Here is a 19,941-nt window from a genome sequence, read left to right as displayed (position 1 = left end):
AAACTAATAATAATAAGAAACATGCTAAAGCCTGTTAGAACAAATAGCTTTCTTGAAGGTAATAAATAATAGATTATAACATTGGTATGATATCTGAAACGAAATTAAGATACTCACTATGCATGCTCGTGTTAATATTGGAAAAGAAGTCCTGTAAATAATTGCTGAGTATGAGAAAAGGAAAATCTTTAAATACAAATATTGTAAACAAACAACATACTCATTCTACATGTTATGAATGCTATAATTGTCAACATAAGATACACAGAGCAAGTTGCTAGAGTTAAGAACGAGAATTGGGAGAAATGATGCAGATAAAATCTTTATGAAAAACATCTAGGGACTGGGAACTCACACTCTGAAAATAAACTCTTTTTAAAAGATACCTTGTAAAATATTCACAGAGCTTGCACAGATAGATAAGATTATAATTTAGTATCAAAATTCATAAAAGGGAACATCAGCAATTTAGAAATAAATCAAGTTCATGGATGGGAAATTTCAATATGGCAAAATGTCATTTCTGTCATGATTAATCTATAAATTTAGTACAACCCAATCAAAATACCAACAGGAACATGGAAACCAATTTTAAAACTTGAAAGGAAAAGTCAGGATCACAGTGATGATAATAGGATAGCAGAGTAGGGGGTCTCCACTTGTACAGATTCAACTGCATCATAAACATTTTGATCAAGGGACTAGAATGCCAATTTACAAATGGACAAATGAGGTAATAAAATAAGGAGGACAGAAACAATGGTTGGTAGTATCTACCATTCTCTAAACTTCTTCCAATACAGACCCCTTGTCCTCTTGACCTCAGACTGTTTCTAAGGACTGACCTGATCACATCACCCCACTCAGGGAACCAGGCTCTCAATAAAGTTTTCAAGGTCTCTTTTTCCATGAAAGGTAACCTATTTACAGGTTCCAGGCATTGGGATGTTGAATCTAGTGTAGGAGATTAGTTTGCCTCTAGCTTTATCTGTATCTATCTCCATCTGTGCATACAGTTTAAGTCTGTCAGTGTGTATATCTTAAGCTTCATAAGAAACAAATGCCAATTGCCTAAAACTTTACTATGCACAGGCATTAAGAAAGAAAGAAGACAAATAGAAAGGCAGAAAGAACAAAACAGATAGTTTTTGTATAAGAAGGTTTCCTATGCATTGAATTACAAATTATGAAGCAATCATTGGCCACAGCAGAAGTCACCTCAATGAAATTATGGAAGAAGAGGGCACAGTGTAATGTGCTGAAAAATGAATGAGTGTGACAATGGTTGGATAATGGGGAATATGCTTTAAAATATTCTCTTCAAGGAACTGGGACTTAGTTTTCCTTTTTAAGTATGGACTGAACTTATAACTCACTATGAAAAAAGTATAATGTGACAAAAAATAAATGACTTGGGACATGCTGTTTTCTAGATAATTTTGTAGCTTCCACACTCTCTGTGTCCAAGCTGTCATTTCATGAGGTCTCTTTGGTGGATATATGAACTGGTCACCCTGAGAAGAACTGAATAAAGCATGAGACTCTTAATCTCAGGGTCGTGGGTTAGATCCCCACATTGAGCATCATTTGTAGACCGAAGTTTCTGCCCCTCCTGTTCCCACAGCTGTTCAGTACCAAAGAAACACACAGACACTTATATTAATTATAAACTCTTTGGTCTATTAGCTCAGGCTTATTATTAACTAGGTCTTACAACTTAAATTAACCCACAATTCTTACCTATGTTTATCCACACTCCTTGGTACCTTACTCAATGAGGCATTTTCATCTTGCTTCTTCTGTATCTGACTGGTGATGGCATCTCTGCTTTTCTTCTTCCCAGAATTCTCCTAATCTGGTTGCCTCACTACTGGCCAATCAATGTTTTATTAAATCAATACAAATCTTTACAGTGTACAACAGCATTCTCCCACAGCAGGTCTCTATGAAGAGTAGTCAAAATACAGAGGTCTTTACCAAGTCCTATAACTATGAATGCTCTCAGAAATGAATCTTTTGGCTTTGATCAAGTCCTAGTTGACTGGAGTCTTGGCTGAAATCCAACAAATTTTGAGGGTGACTCCAACAAACCATGTCAATATTTCTAGCTCACAGAAGTATGTGTATATTTCTATAAGACACTAAATTTTAGGATAATTATATATGTAAGTAGATAAATATACAGGATATAGATTTTCAAATGTATTAGCTATGACTGGAGGAGGCAAGATTGATTTTTAGAGTAGTTTAAAATATTTCCTGTATCTTTTAGCTAAACAATTTTCATTAGAGATTTTATAGTTTATTCTTATAGAAACTCAAGCAAAGACAGTAAGATACCCAAAATGTCTGTCCATACTGGAGTGGAAGGATAATCTGGGCAGCTGCCTCCCTCATATGGTCTTTAGTTGGCTGATAAAGGATGATAGTTGAAGATTCATGAAATAATTGGCACCTGAGTAGGCATGCACAGGTGTATTCTGTGTGCATTACATTTAGCACAAAACAAATATATCTTGATGTTGCTGGATAAAGGACATTAGAAAAATTAAAAATGATAAAACAGGTCTCGAGAAATGGCTCTGCAATTGAGAGCACTGTCTGCTCTTCCAGATGACCCCCTTTATTCCAAGCATCCATATGGTTGCTCACAACCATTTTTAACTGTAGTACCAGTGGCTCTAACTCTCCATTTTTGCCTCTGCAGGGCCTAAACATCTGTGGTACATAGATACACATGCAGGTTAAATATCCATATACATAATAGATAAGTATATTTTAAGTGTGAGAAAGAGTGGATATAAGTGAACTCCAGAACTAGGATTTGAATGTGTCCCTTAATTTGGGCCTGGAGGGAAGGAGATTAGGCTACCCCTTGTGCCCATACTTGTGTAATGGGTCAGTCTCCACAGAAGACCCCTTATTTGGAAAGGGAACAAATTCCTGACCAAACATTGATCAGAAACGACCATGATAAAGACCAGAAGCTCCAAGAAAGGGGGATAAGAAGAGGTTAAGAATACATTTTGGAATCGCTGCTGTAGAAAATGGAAATTGAAACGGATGTGACCATGTGGAATTGTGAAGATCCAAGTCAAACTGTGAACATTCTTATCAGGAGCAGAGCAAAGAAATTTAATAGATGTTGATCTGGGTTTTAGTCTTTTGTTCATGTTTTGCCTAGCTTCGAAATTTAATTCTTGAGCTGATGCAGGGTTATTATTTATAAAGGAACAGACAGGAACATTTCTTAAAAGGCAATGCCCTGGCATGATCGCTCATCCAGGAGAAGCCCAATTAGCAGGAAAGGAAGATTTCAGACCAATAGTGTTCAAGAATTGAAAAGTCACTGTGGTTAATAAGTAGAACTGACATTCTCCTTGATTCAGTTCCTCCCCAATCTTTCATGTTTTACCTCCCAAGTTCCAAAGAGTGCTTGATGAAAGAACAAAGAGCTTTCTGCTTGAGGATTTTATTGTTGGTTTTTTTTAATTGACCAATGAGCCTACTCCCTAAGTATAAAAGGGAACTGTTCCAAAGTCTTCATTTCTACAGAACACAGGTAATTTGGTATGGATATAGTATATGGCATGAGTCAACCTAGCCCATCCTTCCTTGGAGGGTGACTACAAGCCTTCTACTTCCAATATCCTCATCCCCTACACTGACTTACTTGCTAATAAACCTGCACTCTTCATGACTTTCTTCCTTTGCAGTCCCCTGGTTCTACCTTCCTTGTGTTTCCTGTAACTTTCAGCTAAAAATTTTTTTTCACTAGAATTTTTATAGTTCATGCTTACAGAAGCTCAAATGAAGACAGCACGACATCCAAAATGTCTGTCCATAGCGGAGTGAAAAGATAATCTGAACAACTTCCTCCCTCACATGGTCTTTAGTTAGCTTGTGAAGGATGATAGTTGAAGATACGTGAAATAATTGGCACCTGAGTGGGAAGCAAGCTTCTACAGTCCTTTTCCCTGGGGGCCTTTTATTTGTATTAGCCTCTGGCGACACCATGAGTGGCTAGTGAAGTTTTCCTAATCAACGAGAGTGACACCTTAAATTTATGTTCTCATTATTCTCGTTAAAAGAATTACTGCTAGGTCAGAAGTAATTTTTTCTTGTGGAAACTTTTAAATGACATCTGGGAAAATTGGTAGTGATAAAAGATAACTTACTTTTCTAGGTGTCCCTGGATTTTTTTTTTTTTTTTTTTTTTTTTTTTTTTACAATACCTGGTTTATTTAAAGGCCACTGCCAGCTATCTTGATAAAACACATGAAAGAACTTTGGAGCAGTAACTTAGACTCCCTATCTTCCAGCAAAGACTGAAGTGAATAGAAGGCTCTGGAAAGAGCAACATCAAACAGTGCCAATGTTCTCAGAGTGAAGTGGCTGTCCCTGCCTTTCTTTAGGGTGCAGACACTTGAGAGTACTGTTTTTCAGAGTATGCTACCTGCACAGCTTGTATTAGAACCCCTAGTGATTCTTGCAGTCTGAACTTGGGATCACGCTCACATTCAAAAATCTAAAGCCATGGGCAAGGGCACAGCCTTATGTACTTTTCGTTAGCTTCCAGCACAAATAATCTCAAGGTTACAGTAATTTCTGCTTCTTGCAGTTTCCAGTTACAAACATCATGGTTAAATCAGCAAATCAATGTGCCCCAGCCTTTCACATGTCAACTCTGAATCTGAACTAATGGGATCGAATTGCACTAAAGCAATGGTTTCCAACTGCAGTTACAATATGCAGGGCCCAGCCTGAGCTTGATTCACACGCTGTTCTTAAAATGTCTTACAGTTGTGATGTAGCAGTCTGTGTGCTCAAATGTGTTGTGTTCCATTGTTTACAGTGATTTATTTTATTTTGTATGTATGTATGTATATTTTGCCTGCATGTATATATGTACACCATATGTCTGCCTGAAGTCCAGGAAATGGCATGGGATCACATAAAACTGAGTGATTGGTTGTAGTTGGTTGTGAGTTGCCATGTGGGGACTGAACCTGGCTCCTCTGCAAGAGCAATAAGTACTCTGAACCTCAGAGTCATCTCTCCAATGTCACATTTTAAACTTTTAATCCACTGGAGACTAACAATTTTAGATGTTCAACTATATTTTGTGCTAACTTCTGGCTTCTGATCATTTCTCGTGGTCTCTCTGTCTATATTCACTTTGGAAGAAACTCACATATGAGAAAGAATTATTTTAATAGTTGGGCTTTTCTTTTTTAAGAAATACATACTTGTGACATATCAAACTGTAACTCTGAGTTCCTAACAGTGGATCTTGTTTAGCAAGACAGTTGTGTTCCAAGGTGGCTCAGGTACAGGCAGTCTCTGTTCCTGGAACAGGAAATGATGCAATAAATGGACCCAAGTCACAGTTTATCATGGTGCCTGAATTTTAGTCTTTACAAACATTACCTGTTCATCTTATCATGTATACTAACAACTGCTATCATTAGATTTTAGAGTAAAATAATGCAGTGATTCTATAAGCAGAAAACAAAATGGTCATAGGCTAAAGAAATAAATGGCAAAAATGAGAAAAGAAACCCATGTTTCTGAGGTAATTATTAGCAACATGTTTTCAACCAAAGAACAACAGAATGACGTGAAAGTCCTACTGTACTGAAGCACTTACTGTGTTTTATTTTATGAGCTTTTCTCCAAATTCTTTGACAGCTTTACTCAATGTTAAGTAACATAATTAAAGCAAACATAGAAAGTATAAAGATAAAGATTTCTGTTTCTTTTGGCATAAGAATTAGACAGCTTTATGTGAAAAGAAATCTATGCAGGCAGAACTAGATCCAAAGACTATAATGTAGTGTAAATATGTTTAAAAGGTTAAAAATATTATTCCAGGAGTCATTAAATTTTAGTGAGGATGGGTTCCAATGACAGTATAGACAAGCAGCATCATGGGGCCATCAGTCTGTGACGACAGTGCTCATCCAAGAATTTTATTCACAGTGTTTGATTGGTGATAGTGATCATTTTGAATTCAACTGAGTAAGAACTGTCTTGTGGCCAGTATGGTTCAACTAGGCAGGTCTGGGCTTAACAAGGGTAGATGACAAATTTCTAAGTTCCTGGTTTTGTGATACACTTCAGGGATCTTCTTGAGGTTCCTCCTGGCATGGTTGGTGGCATTCTTGAGAATTAATTATCCAAAGACACAAATCAGTAGCCATTATATGCCTTATGATTTGTCTTTAGAAGTCGTACGTTGTCACTTCTTCAGCATCCTGTTATTTATACTTTTCTTTTATGTTCTCACAGGGGTCACATAGGCCATAAATAGCCAAGTAAAAACCAATAAGAACATCTTATAGTCTAGTGAATACATTTCTTCCAAATAAATTCTATGCCTTTTACTCTTTTCCAATTTCTATTTTAAATGAATAAAATTCTCCATAATTCTCTCAAACTTAAACTCCTAACTCCCAGAACCCATTAGCGATTCTTATTAAGAGAAACAGAGGATGTTTGAGGATGCTGAAATACTGGACCAAAGATACACTAAAGGGAGTCTGCTAAGAAGTGGGACATACCAAGGATAACCACAATAATGGCATAGTAACCAAATAAGAAAATTAAAGAAGTTCCCCATGTCATAGGATCCAGAATAGCACAGACTTCAGATCCAAGTGTGAGCCACAAGAGAACATTGCCCACGCAGGCTTAGAGCTGGAATAATTGAAGACCATGCTTTCAGGAGGAATTCAGCATCACTAATACTGTTCGGTTTTATTTAAATTTTGTGTAACTAAGAAAGGAGTCCCATCTTCAGTTTTAGTGCACTGTCATATATACTTGAGAATCTCAATTCCGAGGCAGTGTTACCTTACATTCACTTTTCACCTTCCATTAAAGAGCCCTGGTTTTTTTTTTTTTCTTTTTCAATGATTTATTCTTTTTTTGGTGTAGCACAAGTTCTAATAGGTCTTAACAATAAAAACTCTGAGTCACATATAGGGGAAAATACTGAGAGAACAGAGAGATGAAGGAGAAAGCCACAGCCACACCTTACCTCAAAAACTTTCCAGCTGAAAGAGACAGAGTTCTTGTTCCCTCCCGCCTTATCCCTTCCTCTCTCTGCCCATCCATATCACTTCCTGTAGCCCTGGTTCTTACGTTATGGCATCTGGTTTATAATCAATGATATGCTAGGACAAGTTTAATAACTGATAAACTGATCAGTGTGTGTGTGTCTGTGTGTGTGAGAGAGAGGGAGAGAGAGAAAGAGAGACAGAGAGAGAGAGAGAGAGAGAGAGAGAGAGAGAGAGAGAGAGATCTACTTTGTACCATTTGCCAACTCCCCTGGTGGAAATGATACCATCACAGTTGATACCATCATAGTTAATTTCAATCTACACACATGCTGCTACATGTGCCACTGGAAGAACACACGAGCCAGAACTCCAGCACACTCTGTTGTAATACACAGTAAACACGTTTTTTTCTTCCTTATTGCACCCATCCATTTGATACTGGCTAATGTCTGAGGTTAATACAACAGACTTTTCTTTTAGTATCTTAGACTCTTTGAGCTACGTAGTCTGTCACAACTACCAATTTTGCTGTTAGAGTTCTAAGGCACCTGGCTGTAGTTTTCCAGGGTCTAAAGGGATCAGATTCAGTGGCATCAGAGCTTGAGACAAGGGCTGGGGTACTTACATGTTGAGGCTGAATGATCAAGTCTCTAAAGGAATGAGAAGAGAAGGTAAGGAAAGTCATGCCGAGGCAGGATATGGCTACAGGTAAACAACGTCTAACTGTGGTTTGGTTTTCTAGGGGAGTTTCTGAGTGTTAGACCTCATTGGGCACCCATGAGCTTAGATATTTTTGTTCCCATGTCAGGTAATCACTATCTGGGGTCTACAGTGGTAGAAAAATCTCTGAGTCATCTTCTCTCTGAACAAGGAGGCTCAGTGGAGGGCGGCAGTTCAAAGAAGGTTCTGTCTGTGGACTATTAGCTCCAACATCCACTCAACTGATAAAGCGAGTCTAGCGTGGTCCCAGAAGTGTACCAAACATAGCATAGCTTCTGCAAATATGCCTGTAATACCCTGGGAGCTTCACTTCCATGGCTGTTTTAACAACGTAGTGTGAGACCAAGAACTGCATTTATAAGATCCCAGGGAATGTGAGTATTGCTGATCCCAGGTCCTCCTTACTCTGAGAACTACATATTAGCATGATAATCTCTAAATGTAGAACAGTGAATGAAGAATGTACTTCATAGGCTCATGTATTAGGTTCTTGATCCTGGATGGCAATGACATTTCAGGAAACTGTGGAATCTTTGGTGAGGGAGCCTTGCTTGAGGAGGTACATCACTGGGAGTGGCCTTTGAAAAGTTATAGCAGCACCACCCTTCCAGCTTGCTCTTTCTGATTTGTATTTGGAGTTGAAGATTTCGCTTCAAACCCTCTGCTTTCTAGACCAGCTGCCTGCTGCTATACCTCCACTTCTATCAGACATGCTCAATCCAGAACCACAAGCCCCAGGAAGTTCTTCTTCTACCAGCTGCCTTGGTTGTGGTATTTTATCACAGCAACCGACGGGGTAGCCAACACAAAGAAAGGAACCTGGAGGATCCAGCATGTTATTCATCATTGTGTTACGATCAGAAAGATGATAATGAAACACGTTCTCAGTGGCTTTCTTTCCTCCTTTGATGCAATAAATCTACCTTGCTTATCCAACATGTATTTGTGTTATATTACAGGAACTTAGCAAAACAATTCTCAATAGTACCCAGAATAAGAACTTAATTCTCTTTTGAATTTTTATTGTCCTGTTTCTGACTGCTGACATCTATATTCCATTAATCACCCCCACAACCCTCTTAAAAAGACTAGTTATAAAGAATCATGTTTCACCCAGGCCTGATTTTGATCACCCCAATTTGTGTGATTCAGGAGAGACATCTAAACTACCATCTACGCCCAAGCCTTACTTTGGCACCTCCATGAGGCATCTCACCTGTAACAGACGCTGGCAGTGGAAACATGAAGGGCAGCTCCCCTTGCCAGACCTCGGTGCAGTTGGAAACACAGCTGCTTATACAAGCTGGCAAAAACTCTTGAAGCTGTAGAGCCGAGGGACACAGAGCCTGCACTTTTGGTTGGGTCGTTTAGACCTGTTACCTTAAATTCGCTTTCTTCTTTTGAGAGCACTATTGGCAGCCTCCCAAATTATTAACTCCTTCAGTAAGAGCAAAATAACAAATAACAATATTGCTGGCATTCTCCAACATATAAACCTAATGTGTCCTACTTTTGAACTTGTATTTTTCCTTTTAGTCCTGTAGTAAGACCGAGAGTGGATGTGTGTCCCAGAACATGAGCACATCTTTTCAGAACTGGAGTGGGTATTAGAAAACTATGGGATGTGTGCTATCTTGCTACCTCGGTTTGAAAGGTGACCAAGCAATTTGTTCCTCACAACACAGAAACATATGCACTTAATTAGCATTTTAATGGCCTAGAGTGAACTTGGATAACTTTTTTTTATTGTCAAGGTCTTGTTCTTGTATTCTAGAGTTTCCTGAAGCACTTGAGAAAATTATGAAGGTGAAATTGATGTTTCTAGAATCCCATGTGCCCATTCCTCTGTACACAGTTTCATTATGAAGTTTCAGCATATCTGTGGTCAAGAACTGATGTGGTCACAAAATTGCGACATGACAATGGGAGCATCATGGGAACTTCAAGTTACATCATATATGGAAGTTTGACATTTTAAGTAGCTATATTAAAACATAGAAAAATAATTTTCACATTTTGCTTGACTCATTGTATCTAAAATATAAATGAAGGCTGTTGCATTGTTCACACTGACATGGAAATCTGCTGTATGTAGAAGCTCTACATTCAGGCTGGTCACACTTCCAGTACCCAGGGTAGACCCATGAGGATGGAAGTGACAGGACCTCTCTAATCTACACTGATCCATTAATTTATAAAAGAAATAGAAGCTCACGGCCCAAAGTGACTGTCCATGATCAGAAAGAAGAATAATATTTAGTTACATCCATCAGTTCCTACACTACCAAATCACATCTCCCAAGCCACCCAGGGGTTACTTCATTAGAAATTACTCCCTAGAAGAAAAATTCTAAATTACCGACTGTGTTGGCTTCAGGGTATTGACAGGAATGGAGCAGGAATCCAGCACTGGCATGGCAGAACTAGGTGGGGTATCTACTCTGAGCTCAGTCTGAGATACACAGAGATATTCTTTCAAAATTAAAGGAAGCCGGGCGGTGGTGGCGCACGCCTTTAATCCCAGCACTCGGGAGGCAGAGGCAGGTGGATCTCTGTAAGTTCGAGGCCAGCCTGGTCTACAAAGGGAGTTCCAGGAAAGGCTCCAAGCTACAGAGAAACTCTGTCTCGAAAAACCAAAAAAAAAAAAAAAAAAAAAAAAAAAAAATTAAAGGAACAAACATGCAAAGGAAGGGTAAGGGCATAGGGCTGAGATTCTCACCTGTTTCTTCTATGCACTAACAACAGCGTCAGCAGGTTACTGATGTCTCAGACCCTCCATGTCTTATCTGTAAAATGGGAAATATAAGGACTAGATGTATTAATGTATATGTGTGTATACCATGTACATATGGCAATACATACAAAGTTCAGAAAGATGCCTAGGACAAAGGAATTATCAGATAAGTATAAATTACAGGTTACTGAAGATGTTTGCGACATTGAGAATATATTTTATATGAATATATATTAAGTCTAAATCCATATGCCTTGGACAGTCCGGTACCATACTCAAAGGAAAGACTCCACAATATGCTACTATCTACTTAATATTTTTCAGAGTACTGTTTAATTTAAAAATGTTTGGAGAAAATGAGTTCCTGATTTAATTTCGTTTAACCAAAATTCTAAATATAAACCTCTGATGTTTCCAATAATTGGGTTAATTAAGGTGTTACAATGCTGCAAAAACACCATTTCAATCCCAATCTCTAAAAGGAATGCAAATGTATTTTCACTTTTCTTTGCCATAGAAAGAAGACATACATAATTAACAGAAATCTAATTGGATACACAAAAATTATGACTGCCTGGATTCAACATAAACCAGAGCCATGTACTAACTCCCAATTCAATGAAAAATATGATCCACAGCCAAGAGTTCCTTCAAAGTCAAGTTTATGCTTAGAAATTGTTGTTGTTGTTGTTTGTTTGTTTGTTTTTCTTTTTTACCAAGCTGGGTGAACCAAGGTCAAAGTAATTTTATTTATTGCCAGAACATAAAATCTGTTCAGCAAAACATGTCCTACAAATAACAGCCTTTGATTATTAAAGAAGGTTACCTTTCCTTTCTTTCAAAGGGCTTTTAGTAGTTGGTGTCATTTGAGGAATTTATAGTGAATTTATTGTAGAAAGATTGTGAAATGGGGTCACGGCCTTCTAGTTTATTTTATACACTTTATTATTTGGAACCACGCTGAAGAAATGTGTAATTTCATTTCAGCGCATAACATTTGCCCTTAGAATTTGGAAAGTTTTTATGTGTTAAAAGTTGAATTATTTCTCAGGGAGTATGTGATTTTAGATTTATACGTAGGGTCTCAGTAAGATAGAGGCCCTTTGAGTATTAGGAATGTCACTCTCTGATCTCTAAGGATCCCCTTGGCTAGTGGCATGTTCAAGAGAGGGGATATTTAGAATGACTTGTAGAGGCTTCAAAGTATTTTCCAGAGCATATAACTATCCAGTTATTCCTGTGAGTTATAATGGGGCTGCTGGTGTGCCTCCCATTCCTTATGAAAACTAGTTCTTGCCTTAAATGATCCATAGTCTCCTACACAAAAATAATAGTAATGAAGTGAGCCTTTTCTTACTGCTTTACACCAGATATTTTCTTTCTTGGTGGAATCTGAACATGTTTTATCATAATACTCTTTTCCCTCCTAATGGCCCATCTACCCAGCTCCTTTTACCTCCTTATTCCAGTCATTCTTTGGACTATATTAACACAGACCTTAAGACTCAAAGTGACCTCTATTTTTCACGTCCGGAGGAATATTTTAGTGATAACTATGGCTGTAGTGTTTGCTGATTGTTACCATTTCAAAGTGCACCAATGACTTGCAGATTTGGAAAATCAATAACTTATTTTCTTTCCAATTCATCTGATGCAAAACAGCACAAGTCAGAAACAATTTAGCTAATAGCAGTGGAGATGAGTACACTAAGTGCATTGTCAGACTCATACCTACAGCTTGTGCCAAGGGTTGAGGACTCTTTGTTTCTTATCTGACATTGTAGAAGGATGACTGCTAGATACAGAACCAAAAGGGATGCATACCATTTCTAGCACTAATTGTATGACTTTGGCGAATCTTACTCACTTTTCAATTGTTTTTGTTTTTAGTTTTAGACACCATCGAGCTCTACCCCATGGTGTCTCGCATATACACAAGAGCTCTACAACTGTCTCAATCCCCAGAATCCTTCTGAGACTTCACTCCCTTATGTATGATACAGAACTCAGAAATCCAGAGGAAGGTCATTTTGTCTTCACATTGAATCTTTCTTTCCAATCGATTTCACCTCCTGCCAAACTGGCAGAGCTCTCAGTCATTGAGCCCCAGGCTGACCACATCAGGACAAGTAGCAACTCTAATCTGCAATATTCTCTTGCCCATATTTGAATCTAGAATGGAGATTGACTGAGCAGAGTGAAGAGGGCTTAACCACGTTAATAACCTCATGGCTTCTGACATTTTCTCTGAGGGATCACAATACTGCTTGAGGTGTTTTATATTAATTCCCTCATTTAATTTTCATCAGAACCCAAGTATATATTTTAACTATGGTATATGTTTTCTCCAAAATTAGATGAAACTAGAAGAAAATTTCTTAGAAACTACTCTAGGAGGTAAGAGGTCTTTGTGGTGAAACAGGGAGAGTAAGATAGCCCATAACAATCTAGTTCACTGAGATTCAGTATTTATGATTGTGTAGTGTTAGGGGTAAATTCCTCAGGATCATGCATAGTGAAATTATTTGCATGACCGATGTGAATAGACTTTTGTTTGTTGTTTTGTTTTTTGCTATTGTTTTTTCTTTTGTTGTTGTTTTTAAAGACAAGCTTTCTCTGTGTAACAGCTCTGGCTGTCCTGTAACTCACTCTGTAGGCCAGGCTAACTCACAGAAATTCCCCTGCCTCTACCTTCCTAGTGCTGGGTTTAAAGGCACATGCCACAACCACTGCTGGGAATTGTTAGTGTATTTTATTGTAATGAGGATGAGTTCTGTGTTATAAACAAGTGGAATTTCTGTTACATTGTCCTTTTCTAGATTTTCAAGATCTGTTCAAATGACTACTTTAATCAAGGTAGCATTCATTAAACTTTTCTTATTTTCATTTATTTAATTTAGGTCCGTCATGGAGAATAAATTCTCAACCTGGATTAATTTTTAACAAAACATACTGTCCAATGGAGACAGACATTGGGCGAGTTTAGCTGGTACCTCTGTATAATTTGTATTTTCTTTCCTTTGTTGTCACCTAACATAGTATGTCACAAGGCTTTGAAAACGTGTAACTAAGACACCTGAATTATGAAATTTAAATTCTATTTTATTTTGTTCATACTGCAGTTTATAAGATTAATTCAAGGAAGAACAAAAACTGAACTCATTTTCTTTCCATGGTGGAGAAGTAAAAGAGGGGAGGGTTGGAGGAAGTTTATTAAACACACAGGCTGAATAAGTTCTGACTATATCATAACTTTTTCCAACAGCATCTTAAATCCAAGTTATTACTAGAAGTTGTTTATCTGGTACTTTGTATTGCTTAACAGTTGCTGCTGGCAGATTTAGGATAGAGTATAAGTCTTGCTTTGTGCTCAGATCCTTGAATAACCTGAGGTTGGATAATGGTAAAAGCAGAGTTGATCCTGAGATACTTCCAAAAGACACAGCCTCAGTAATAATCAAGGCCTGAATTTTAAAGGTAGAGTCAGATTCTTAAACTTGGCCACTCATAGATTGTGAACATCATTTCTTTTTCCTGTCAGAAAATTCTCACACCTAGGTACATCTACCTCATATCCTTTGAAGAAATGGAAGATCCATACCTTGCAATGTCAAGTCAACAAGCAGGTAATCAAACACCTGCTTTGTTTTCCTAGTGTTGGGACAACTGTAGACCCAGACATCAACCAAATTTGCCAAACTATTCAGAGCTCAAATATCCATTTATGTCTCCTTAACATCCTACAAAGATCATGAAAGCCTTCTCCCAAGGCACCAGAGAAATGCAGGGATGCTCCCATTTTTAGTATAGCTACTCAGCTCTCATATCTGACAAACAACCTGACATTGGTTTGATGATTACTTTCTGAACACTTGCTACTCGCCTCTTCCACCTCCTGCTGCCACGTATGCTACATTGATTCTCTGCTCTAGTGTCAGCACAGTAATAGGAACATGCTCAGCTTTTCAATGTTTTGGGTGTTTATTTTTATAAGATGATTTAATTTTAGGAAGATCATTTAGAGAAAACTGACAGCCTAAGATAAGAATCCGCAAGCCTCACGACATGTATTATCTCCCTAAAGGAAAACATATAGCGAGGGTAATGATGGTAGAATGTTTAATCAGGTGACCCAGTAAAGAACAGGCTTGAACTTTTCCTTATCATTTACTCTGGATTCTTATCATAGCTTTACCTAGAGCCCAGTACACATACTTCTGATGTGCTACTTCGTCTAAATCTCCATATCACCTTATAATAGCATTGCCAGCAACAGATGCCTCTCAAATTTGAAGTGTCTGGTACTTGCTCCTGACATCAGCCAGCCTTGAAAATCAGAATCCTTAGTCCCTGTGACTTTTCAAGTGAGCAGAGCCTGCAGTTGCTCATAGTCTACTCTCAAGAACCTGCTCACTTTCATACTCTTGGCTCTTCGTCTTCTCTCACCTTCTTCCACTGTGCTTTTCTTGTTTCTTTTGTTGATGCTATCTAAGACTTCTTCATCTGCCTTCTCCATCTCTTTTTCATATTGTTATATCAACCTTCTCTATTCGTGACAGAGATAAGAAAGCAAGAAAGACAGACTAGAGAAAATCCTTCTATGGCACCAGGGACAGCACAGGAAGGTGACTGCCTGCTCACTTTAGAACTGAGCTAAACCGTGTATTTATATAACCAGGAGCAAATGGAGGATTAGGTTTACACCAATCATAGCACCAATTCTAGGCCCTCCTGTCACTATGCCACATAACATCTCTTATATAAGGAACAACCACAATTTCTACATTGCATTCATTCTGTCTTGACTTAGTGCCTCATTGTCTGAAATGATCATGACCAAGACGAGACATATTATAATAGCAGCTGTGGCTTCAGTTGAGGTGGTCCTGGAAATAAGAGTATTTTAAAAGAGAGCATGGAGTGTCTAAACTGCGTTGGCATGAGGATGATGGGCCTTATGGTCAGAAAATGAGCTAATTGATTGTCAGGCTTTCACTCTGGGAAGCCAATCATAGGGCAGGAAGTACCCTCTGATTCATGGACCACAACGCACACTCCTGGTGACTCATTGAAAGCACACACATTATAAGGTTACTAGAATAAAGATTTAAAGAGCACTCAACATGCTTAATAACATTTGACAATGCTTAAACCCTGTCACATGTCTCTAGAGACATTTGAATCCCTCTAGCCTATCTAACTAGGATTTTAAGCTATGATCACATGCGTCTAATGATGAGCTTCTGCTTACACTCCATTCTCATGCCAGTTTCTCTTGCTTGCCATAGGTCCAAAAAGTATGGGTTCATCCCTCTGACTTACAAGACTTTGATCATGATTCTTAGCTTAGAGCAGACTTTTCACCTTGCCACCTCTTGTTCAACTTTCCAAGGCTCAGTTATGTTTCATGGTGATCCAATACTCAATACATCATTTGAAAAATCCAAGTTTCAAATGTTGTTCTTCCTTGAAATACTACACAGTTCTTCTACTCCAAAAGGATCCCCCTCCTCACTATACTTTGTAGAGGATTTCCCACTTTCCCACTATAGCATAGATTTAGAGTCGTAGTTTTCACTTTAAATTTTTGTATGTCAACTTGACTTACAGCTACATTTGAAAACCCTTCAACACCAGGTATTGTTTTGCTTTTTCTTTATTGTTTTCTTCTTTTCCTCTTAGAAGCAGCAGTTTGACTCATAGTGGGCATTGGTAAGTGCTTACTAATTGATGATAGAGCATATCTTATTTTTAAATCTATTAATCTTTTATGATTAATTCATGGATTTGGAACAAATGTTAAGAGGTTAAGAAAGAATAATAGAATTGCAGGGTTTTAATGAAAGTAGAGAAAGAAAAGATGCTCAGAGTAAGAGCCATTTTTCTCTCCGGATATGTATTCCAAGCACTGTTTTCGTTGATGCAGTCTAAGCAACAGGTAATTCTTCAAGCTGATTAATTCTAGATGGATTCAACCTTAATATCCTCTGAGGATGATTCGGTTCAATTTGCTGCATCATTACATTTAGGCAGCAGCACCTGACACCGAACACTACAGATGCCTGTACATACTCCCCAACTTCCCTCCCAAGTTGAAAACCATTTAAAAATAATTCAAGATAAAGTTCAGTCGTTAGCTAGTTACAGCATTCTCTTAGGGTAGCATTAGCATTAATTAATATTTGTGAATTGCTTTGAAAATCAAAAATGCTATGGAAATGCTGACTATTAATTTAGAAAAAGCACAGGCCATGAAAGTTGAAATATAAAGGCAGTTGCACACTAATGAAATATTTTAATATTTAAATGAACTAGCCTGAAGAAAGTCCCTGACATCCTATGACTATCAATCAGGAGAGAAAGAATCTGAAGTGGAAGGATTTTAAATGGTTTTGAAGGAAATACTGAAATGCACAGGGATAGGAATGATGTTCAACCATAACGAAAAGTTGTGACCTTCATGGAAAATCAAAATTATGCTTGAATGGGTTACATCTGATCAATAGATAATCAGCAGTGATTGAAATCATCAGACATATATGAAAAACAGATGGGAGAAAAGAGAAGGAAAAAGAAGGCAGAGACCTGTGGATTAAGATAAAAAGTGGTGATGAAATGAACTCATCATTCCTCTACTGCCTGTCACCTGAAAACAGTGATATAACAGGGAAGGATCCCAATCAGAGCCATTTTGGCTCCAGTTGGTCCCTCCATGACTATGTGACCAAGAGGCAGAGTTTGTTTCCTGCCTTTTGTATTCACTAGGCCTCTAGAGATGTGTCTGCCATCCTATGCCCTCCTTACCCTACCTCTGAATCTATTAACACACTCCCAATGAGATATTTTCTTCAGGATTTTCCTTATCGTCTGCACTGAGGACAGCAACATGAGGTCTGTATTCCCATATGACACTGATCTGATGGCTGGGAGATGCAATCACCTTCCTAGTGATGGATGATCTCCAGAAGAAATGATTTCTGTGAGGAAGAAAGTATTTTAACTATTCAGTTCATTCCATGCATTAACTTTCTAGATAACTGTACTGTCGTCCTGCCATAATGTAAAAGAATGTTTTAATAAATTACATAGCAATTTGTGTTGTCTAAAGGCCAATTTGATGGAAGCAATCCCCCAATTGAGAGTCCCTCAGATAAATTTGGTCTGTGTGAGATGGCATATAAATTATGTTATAATATCAGTTGAGAGAGACTTTGTGAAAAATGTTGCTTAAAATAGACTAGGTCTATTTTCCAACAAAGATACTAAAGCACTGTGCTTTCTATTTTCTGCGCTCTAGTGAGTATAATTTTGGTAAGTGGACAAGAAGAATTTTTCTTGTTCCTTTTCGTTTCTACATCTGAGGCTTATAAATTAAACTGGTAAGAGACAAATTTATAGAAGAAAAAATTTAAGTGTAAAAAGGCTTCAGGGAAAAACAAAAGACAAAATACTAAGAAATAGCTGACTTGGAGACTTGCATCTTATCTATCCTGTTATAACAAAGATGCCAAGATATAGAGAGGCGATTAGAGAAAGGAAAGTGGTTTTCAGTTTCTGGGGAGTTATACACTGTGGCGAGGGGACTATGTGGCGAAACTAATGGTAGCGAGGATGTTAGTAAAGCTGTTTATGCAGGCATGGTTCCGTGTTATTTTCAGTGATGAGCAATCTGAGAGTCCTTAATTTTTTGAGACTGGGAAAGAACACCGCATTACAATGGAAATGAGCAATCTTAGAACCTTTAATTTTGGTATTGGAGAGGAAGATACCTTTCCAATGAGAATCTATGACTTCCTAGAGACAGATAAAGAGACAGAGAGCTTTTGGAACCTTCTTTTTCCAGATAATTTTGGTCTTTAGCTAAAAATTATTCAACAGCAAAAGTAGCACATTGGAGGTGACATGGCCGGATGCCCTCATGAGTATGATAAGCATCGCATTCCAGCAGAATTGAGTGCTGGTCAGCGATTTCAAAGTTTAAGATAAAAATCAGATCAAGTAAAATTTTCCAAGACATTCACAAATGATGAAAATGCCATCTACTTTGAGCAAGATGATATTACAGAAATCAACGTGACAGAAACATGGACCTCTCATTGAAAGACTCCTGGTTTTTTTTGTTTGTTTGTTTTGGTTTTTTTTTTTTTTTTATCACGGCAGATTGATTGGGAAAAGGTCAAAATTCTTTCTCTTCTGACCTTCATGGTGATGGCAGTGTGACATAGAGACATTTCCTGTGCATTTACCCACCCTTGACTCTGCTGTGGTAGTGTGTGACTTGCTTTTGTCAAAGAAATACAATAAATGTGATACTGAGCTAGTAAGAGCTTGAGCCTCAGAGATTCACCCTTGCAAACCTCAGAGATTCAGGCTTTGAGAAACAAGTTTGAGTCACACTGTTAGAAATGAACCTATCCTATAGCCATACTGATGAATATCTTGCATATCACCATAGAACCTTCATCTAGCGATGGATGGAGATAGAGACAGAGACCCACACTGGAGCACCGGACTGAGCTCCCAAGGTCCTAATGAGGAGCAGAAGGAGGGAGAACATGAACAAGGAAGTCAGGACCACGAGGGGTGCACCCACCCACTGAGACAGTGGGGCCGATCTATTGGGAGCTCACCAAGGCCAGCTGGACGGCTACTGAAAAAGCATGGGGATAAAACCGGACTCTCTGAACATGGCGGACAATGAGAGCTGACGAGAGGCCAAGGACAATGGCACGGGGTTTTGATCCTACTTCATGTTCTGGCTTGTGGGAGCCTAGACAGTTTGGATGTTCACCTTCCTAGACCTGGATGGAAGGAGGAGGACCTTGGACTTTCCACAGGGCAGGGAACCCTGACTGCTCTTGGGACTGGAGAGGGAGGAGAAGAGGAGTGGGGGGAGGGAGAGAGGGGAGGGAGGAGGGGGAGGGAAATGGGAGGCGGGGAGGAAGCGGAAAAATTTTTTTCAATAAAAAAAGTAATAATTAGTTGATAAAAAGAAGTTAGAAAGTATTAAAGAATGGTATTTAATCTTAAAAAAAAAAGAAGTTGAAGAGCTACATGATAAGGAAGAAAATGCCTGCCTACAATGCTCAACTTAAGCATACTGCTCCTAATCACAAATGCATGCCATCGATGGCCTAACGAACTGCTCATCTAAGTCCATAAACCTGACCCGAGCTAAGTTTCGTGATGTAGGTTGCAAACACAACATACTAGCAATACAGCATGGAAGCTAACCACAGAAATGAACTTAGTATTGTATTTCATAATAGCGAAGATGAAAGGGACTCAAGCTGTTGATAACATGACTTTGATTTTTGTAACATTAAGCTTAAGATTATTTTGAGATGTCTTTAAGACAAAATTCTAAGAAAGAATGAAACCATCATGATACAGAGAAACCATTTTTTTTTCTTGAACTATTTT

The sequence above is a fragment of the Chionomys nivalis genome, chromosome 9 (assembly GCF_950005125.1).
Source record: "Chionomys nivalis chromosome 9, mChiNiv1.1, whole genome shotgun sequence".
Lineage (NCBI taxonomy): Eukaryota > Metazoa > Chordata > Mammalia > Rodentia > Cricetidae > Chionomys > Chionomys nivalis.
The sequence above is the reverse complement of the archived record's forward strand: the minus strand, read 5'-3'. Positions refer to the sequence as shown.